Source organism: Octodon degus, unplaced genomic scaffold (genome assembly GCF_000260255.1).
Source record: "Octodon degus isolate 3935 unplaced genomic scaffold, OctDeg1.0 scaffold00135, whole genome shotgun sequence".
Classification (NCBI taxonomy): Eukaryota; Metazoa; Chordata; class Mammalia; order Rodentia; family Octodontidae; genus Octodon; species Octodon degus.
In genome coordinates this window covers 6731249-6738671 of record NW_004524711.1, presented here as the reverse complement: position 1 = coordinate 6738671, position 7423 = coordinate 6731249, and positions in this window count along the sequence as shown.

Below are 7423 nucleotides of genomic sequence, written 5' to 3'. Positions count from 1 at the left end.
CTCTCTCTTCTCTCTGTCTTGTATTGTTGAAGGTAGCCCTATTTTTTATTCTAATGCAAGTCAAAATTGACATATTGGAGCAGAAGAAACTCAGCCATTGATATCTGGACTTCTCTAGGGACTCCTAGCTTAACCTTGAAGTTCTAATCATGGAATTCAATAAATCCATGGGCCAAAAGGAGGACCAAACCATTCTGGATGTTCATTACATGGATCTTCGCTGGGTTTGGCTTGGCAACCTGATTACTTCCACCCTGATGGGAAGGAAAGGAAATGAACAAGGGCTGGAGGTGAGAGAGGAGAGGAAAAAGCTTTTTAACCTTTTAGCTTCATGAGCTTTCATCTGTAGATACAACTGAGACCAAAGTATCTTTTAAATGGCTGGTTGCCTTTCTTATCTGGTGTGGAGGACTGACAACTGGTGGTCAACTTATAACACCCAGCTGAACTGAATTAGCATGGTGTTAGGTGTAGGAGGCCCTCCTAAGTATTGTTTCCAGTAGCATAAAAGGTAGAACTAGAGAGAAAGAACTTGAGAGGTTGTTGGGAGTTATTTGAAGCTGTTGGGAGCTGCTATTTTCTCCTTGAGCTGTTGATTCTCTTAGGGCTGTTGGTTTTCTGGGAGGAGCTTGTCATGCTGGTTTGCCTGATATGAACCCAGGTGTTCTCTTTGTTGGAGGAGCTTAGGACCCTATTGTCACCCAAGGACAGCTATGGTACTTTTTAGGGGAGCTCTGGTCTTCATTTAGAGTGTTGCTTTCTGGATCCAGTTCAGATCCCTCAGTCTGCTATCACAGATCATTCATTCCATTGACACAGACTTCCTAGCTTCCATCACTGACCTTTGGAACTTCCCAGCACAGATCAGTGGAGCGGGCTTGCACAGACATTGTCATGAGTTCTAGGCCTCCAGTTGGACCCGTGGGGGACATTGTTATGGGCTTTAGGTTTTCATCTAGATTCAGGCAGGATATTAGGATCTAGGCCCTCAGCTCTATTCTTTGGTCTTTAGGATATGGACAAATTTCCTGCACTTTATTTGTATATGATTCTTTGGGTGACTATTATAAAATAATCTTATAAAATATGTGTCCTGTGTTGTATTGTTCTCCTTGCAAAACCCCAAACTACAACTTCTGGAGGTAAAACTTATCAGGAGATTGAAAACGAGGACATGTAGTTTTAAAAATTGGGTCAGAATCTGGCCTTAGCCTGTGAAATTTTGGGGGACTCTTTTACGAAGACTGACCTGCTGATTTGGGGCACTTGTAGTCCATACATTACCGTAGTTTAAGCTTCCTGAGTTTGGGGTCTGATACAAATTTTTTTCTAGCCACTCAACCTTAATATTATTCTGTCTAAATTTCTCTGCCTACAAAATGGAACTAAAAGTGGAATTCCACTGCAAGATGGTCATGGTAGATAAAATTCATTGAAACATGAGAATACTAAGAAGCATATGTAACAATGAGTGCTTACTACACTCCAGCTGTTACATTGTCTTAAGTTTAGGAGTAGCACCTTCATTATTTTTGAGGTAGTCTGTCATTGCAAAATATAACTGAAGCAAGAATCTGGCAAACTTCAGTTTCATCTTTGTTTTGCCAGTGATGAGTTCTCTGCCTTTGGTCATACCATGCTTAAATTCTTCCAGCTTCTATTTCACTATCTCTGTGTTCACTTTTCCATGTAAAGATCAAATATGATATAGGCAGGGCAGCCCTTCTTAACCAAAGAACCCTACACAGCACTAAGGAAACCTTCCCTGTCAATTTGCCATTGAGACCTTGATAAGCTCTCTCTTTCCCTTACCCCATCCTCCTATCCACTGATCCCAGAACAAAGGAGAATCTCAGGAGGGTTCTTCTCCTATGCTGGGGCCTGGACAGGATACTCAGATTTATCCATCAAATCCTACATCTTTCCTTCATCCATGCTATCTCTTGAAGCTCACCTTGAGTCCTACTGAGGCTTTGTGCTCTCTTTTGTGGATAATTTATAGTGGAATATTCCATAAATGATTTCAAGAAGCAAGTTTCAAGAGAGCTTTTTAAAAAAATGTATTTGGTACAGGGTCTCACTATGCATCTTGGACTCATAGTGATCTTCCTGTTTTCAGCTTCTCCCACACTGGGATGCCAGCTGTGTGCCACCATACCTGGTCTTGGTGGCCTGCTTAGTGCACCCTGGGGTGGCGCCTGTGCAGCACGTGGTGCTGGGTATGGAGCCTCAGTCCCTTTGCTTGTCTAAGCAGGTGTTTAGGCCTCTGGGCTATCTCACCAGCCCCAAGAGAGCATTTGTGGTGAAATTTTGTCTAAGGAGAAGAAGTTGGGGATGTGGCACTCCTGTCAGTTAGACCTGGATGGAAACTGGGACTTGGGTGCTATCCAGATCATTAACTTACCACTGTGATATTATATTAGTCAGGAATTCACCACAAAGGGCTCTCTGGGGGCACTCAATTAAATTTCCTCTAAGTTCTGTTCCAAGTCTTCTATGTATACCCTAATTATAAAACCCCAGTCAAATGATTAGATTCAAGTATTTCATCTCAGTTATAAAGAAGAGCGTTCTAACAGGGTTGATAAAGATGGACTGAGAGATCGTGAGGTTCTTTTATTTAGTAGTTTTTTTTTTTAAATCAGATGCTGGATGGCATACTGCAGGTGGAATACCACAGAAAGGTGGCTAGATTTTGAAGTATGTATCCACTTGGAGATGAAAGGATTTTACAAATTTTAGGAAATTCAAGACAGCATAAAGCACATTATGAGAAATCTTGAGGAATATATCATCCTGACTCTTGCCAGATCTTGGCCTCCATGGGAATGCTTTGTGAATGCCAGCTTGATGAGGGACTCCACCCCTCAGGAGACAAATAATCTTGTTCTCACTAATAATGAATGGGCCTCATGGGGAGTGAGCAGAGGTCAGAGCAAAGGTCAGAGTGCTGAGAGGGGACAAAGCTCCCTCTCTGGAATAGGAAACTCAGAAAAGACATGAGCTGATGGTAGTGGGGGAAGATTTCCTCTTTGACTTTGCTGTCTGTGTTTAGGGACCCTGGGGAGAAACGCTTTTCATTCATTAATCTGTTTAGATGCACGAGAAACCTCCCTCTTGTCTGCCTTTACCTTTTCCTCTTCCTCTTTTCATCACCTGGCTCTATCACTCTTGGGGAAGGGATGGGAGACAAGATTGGCAACTGACACAAGCTATACCACAAGGCCAACATGAAGACTGATCTACAGATCTGATCCCCAATATTAGCTTGAGATGGATCTAGCATCATAGTTTTTAAGATTTCTGACCATAGGCAGAGGGGCCAGGCAGGTAGGATGAAAGCAAACATTTGGAAAGATGTATGGTTGTGCTTTGAGGACTCTACTACAAGCTCAGTGTCACCATCAAAATGAATAATCAGTATGTACTATATATAAAAGGGATTGAATGTGCTGTGAGACTGTACTGCAGTGGCCCAGGGCTACAATCACTTGTGTAAGAAAGTTACTGGTAGAGAGAACATGGCAGCCACAGATCGCTTGCTGCATGAACTCATCCAGTATAAGTAAACTAACCAAACTTCTTCTTACTCACTGACCTGGGCCTCATGCAGTCTTTAGGGGACAGGCTGAGAGGGAGGAGTTGGGAACCAGGAGTTTTGGCAACTTTGTGGTTGTACAATGCTGTCCTCTTGGAGAGAAGACAGTGAGATGTGTAGGACACCTCGCCTCCCCATCTCATAAGGGATAGTGAGCTGGAGGACATGGGTTCTTTAACAGAAACACATTATGCACCAATGATTACCGACCCATCTTCATGCTCAACAAAGATCAGGAATAGGACTGATACTGCCAAGTGGTAGAAAGGAGATGCAGTTTGGACTCTCTGGATACATCAGATGCCAAGAACCGAACTGGTGAAAGTCATCAGTATCCATATATACCCCACCAATGACAAGCATTTTGGAGCTAAAAAAGTTCATGGAATAACCAGTAAACCTATTTTGGATAATGAAAGAAAGATCATCTCCCCCTGTACTTATTGGGCAGTTAGTCAGTCATTGTTAATTTGAAAAGTATAATTGAATAGTGATTAAAAAGAGTAGTGATTTAGCTCATGAGAGGTTGCCTGAAGGAAAGAGGGGCTGTAAAACCCCCACCTTTTGGAATAGGATGACAAGTATTTTATTCCATTTCACATTGGCATAACATAATTCTCAAGGCTGAGTAATAGAAATTTATTGGACTCACGGTCCTGGAAGCTGTGAAATCCAAGACTGAGGAGTCACATGTGGTGGAGGCCTTCTTGTCACATCATAATGTATCAGAAGGCATCATATGGACAGAGAGAGCAAAAGAGTGGCCAATTTTCTTTTGTCACAAAGCCACCCTGTAGTGATAACACCAATCCATTCCTGAGGGTAGAGCCTTCATAGCTTGGTTATCTCTTCAACACTGTTGTGTTGGGGATTAAATTTCTAACAGATGAACCTCAGAAGACAGATTCTAACTTCGGTAGCTAGTCAGGAGACCATGTGCAAATCTGGACTCACATCTGGCAGAGAAAATTCAATTGTTATATGATAGAGGCACATGGGAAAGAATACATCTTTGGATCCCTAATGTCTTTTTATTTTATTTTTTAAAATAAATCCAGAGTCTGTCTTTTATATCTTTGTTGTGGTTTGGCCAAGACTTTTTTTCCAGTACCAGGGATTGAACTCAGGACCTTGTGCTTGCCAGGCAAGTGCTTATTCTCATGAGCTATCTCCCCAGCCCCCAATGTCTTTTTAGAGACTGAGTCTTAATATGTTGATTGTCTCAAACTTGTAGGCTGAAGATCTCCTCCTCAGTCTTATCAAGGGTTGGGACTACAGGCATGTGCCACCTACAGGCTCTGAATCCCTAATCCATACTTCATTAAGAGAGAGTAAGTGCATTTGGTAGCATGGAGCTGGGATGGGGACTGAGGAGAATTTTTCATTCATTTATTCATTCACTTGTTACATGCTTATGTGACACATAACACAGATGACGTTCAGGCCTTAACACTGAAGATAAAACAGTAAATATAGTTGCTTCTCATCTAGGAGTCACTAGTCTAGTTGGTAACCGGACATTGCAAATAGGTATATCAAGTGTGATGAATATAACAATAGGGGAGTTGCGAGGTGTTATGGGTTAACTGTTTTATTAATTTTATGTATTTGGTACAGGGTCTCACTATGCAGCTTGGACTCATAGTGATCTTTCTGTTTTCAGCTCCCCAGTGCTTGGATTACAGGTGTGTGCCACCACACCTGGTCTCAGTGGCTGGCTTAGCACACCTGGGCGCGGGGATGGCTGACATGTGGTGCTGGGATCAGACCCGGGCTCATGCACTTGCATAAGCAGATTCTTAGTCCACCAAGCTATCACCATGGTTCTATGGATTAATTTTTAGTGCAATGCATTTTTATTAACTGAAAGTAAATTCAAATAGCGATCAAATATTGTCGTGTATAGACTGTGACTGTGACTTTGCAAATTAACTTTTAACAAGTATATCTGAGTGATATACCTAAGTTAATGCTTTCTCCAACAAAAATTCACTCCAGCAGCCCATGTTTATATTTCAGTGACACATATGTTTCTTATTTTTCACTTGCATTAGAAGTTATAGATGTTTTCCTAGCTATTGCTTCATTGTTTATCCTTTGGTGACAAGTCTGTTCTCTTAAATTGCCATGAGATTACTATGATCTGCTGCATGATGGTGGCAATTTGTGTAACCTCTCTGGGAATATGCTTCCTGAACAGCAGCATGCTCTCTGCAATTTTACTCTGCTTAGACTATTGTCAACCTGTTTGTGTTGGCACGCACCTGCAGACTGTTTTCTGGGAGGGGACATCTCAAAGGATAGTAGATGCCAGCAATCACTTCTGAGCCAAGGCATATGCCCATATACTGGGCACCTGAGCCTGTACTAGCTAATAAATGAGTGGCTCTTTGCCACCATGAGTTTTGCAGATAATTATAGGTAATTAACCAGTCTGAGGTTTGACCCATATCCTGTGGGAGATGCCCAAAGTGATTTCTCCCAGTGAATGCTGGGAATTCCCCAGACACAAAACAGGTGAGGCAGCTACCATCTGTGATGATCTGGGGCACCGAGCTCTGTCATCACCCAACCAGGACCCTAGTATAATACAAACTGAGATCCACTTTGCTTAGGTACTCAGGGTCCCTGGGCTGTAATAGGAAATGACATGTTAAGAACCCCAGAGGAATGAAATGATCAGGCAACACATGTGGATCTAATTGACTGAGCTAAGCCCAAAGGGCCACAGAATGTTCAGTGTGTGGTGAGAGAATGCACGGAGTACATCTGTTTCTATTTCTGTGCACACATGATGTTAAGATGTATCTTCAAGATTGCATGGCTAATCAGCAGCATCTTAGTTATTTTTCACTCGTTGCTGGGACAAAATGCCCAACACCCAAAACTAAGGAAAGAAAGGTTTGTTTAGCTCACAGTTTGTGGAGGTTTCAATCTATACTCGTTTGGCTCCCAGGCAGAGTGGCACACAGCAGAGAGCAGCAGTTCATGGCAGCAGAAAACAGCAAAGAGCAAAGGGAAGGGCAGCAGCTGCAGCTTCTAGCCAGCATCCCTCTCCTCCTCATATTGTACACAAACTACCCTGGGGCTGGGGGTGTAGAACTCACACCACATCCATGCCCTCCTCTTGAACGGGATGAGGATATTTACAAAGTAAGAATCCTGGCTCTCTGCTAAGTCACTTAATTAGGCTTCTAAACTTTTCAAGTTGACACAATGCGTCGACCACTACAAGCAGCTTGCTCCTTTGGACCCAAATTCTCCTGAGTCAGTACTCTTGGCAATTTTCTCTCCATTATTGTTCCTTGAACCTTCAGTTCAGATGCTTAAATATTTCCCAAATGCATTTAGTGCAGTACTTTCAGTGGTGTGATAAATGAAAACAAGAGACAAGAAAAAAAATGTCACAGGACTGTCCTGCTACAATGCTGTATATGGTTAGATTTCTAAATTTCTATCTAAAAATATGTAATTGTTTATTCTTATTTTTTAAATTTTTTAAATTTTATTTTTTTTCTTCATATGCTGTAGGGACTTAAAGTTTAACATATCAATACTTATGGAACAACATCTGTTCCATGTTATGCCTAAGGTGTTTGATATTCAGACAGATAGTGAGGTTAAGCTCAACTGTGTATGTTGTAGGGTAATAATACTAAGTTTCTCTTCTGGAGGGTTAACAACCTAAGTTTGCAGATCAAAAATTGGAGAACAAGAAGGGCTGCAAGGACAGCCAACATTTTGGCCCTAGGCTTTCAAGTTCAGTGAAGACTCAGGACATGGGAAAACCTGTACTGTAACATCATATAACTTAGGTATGTCCTG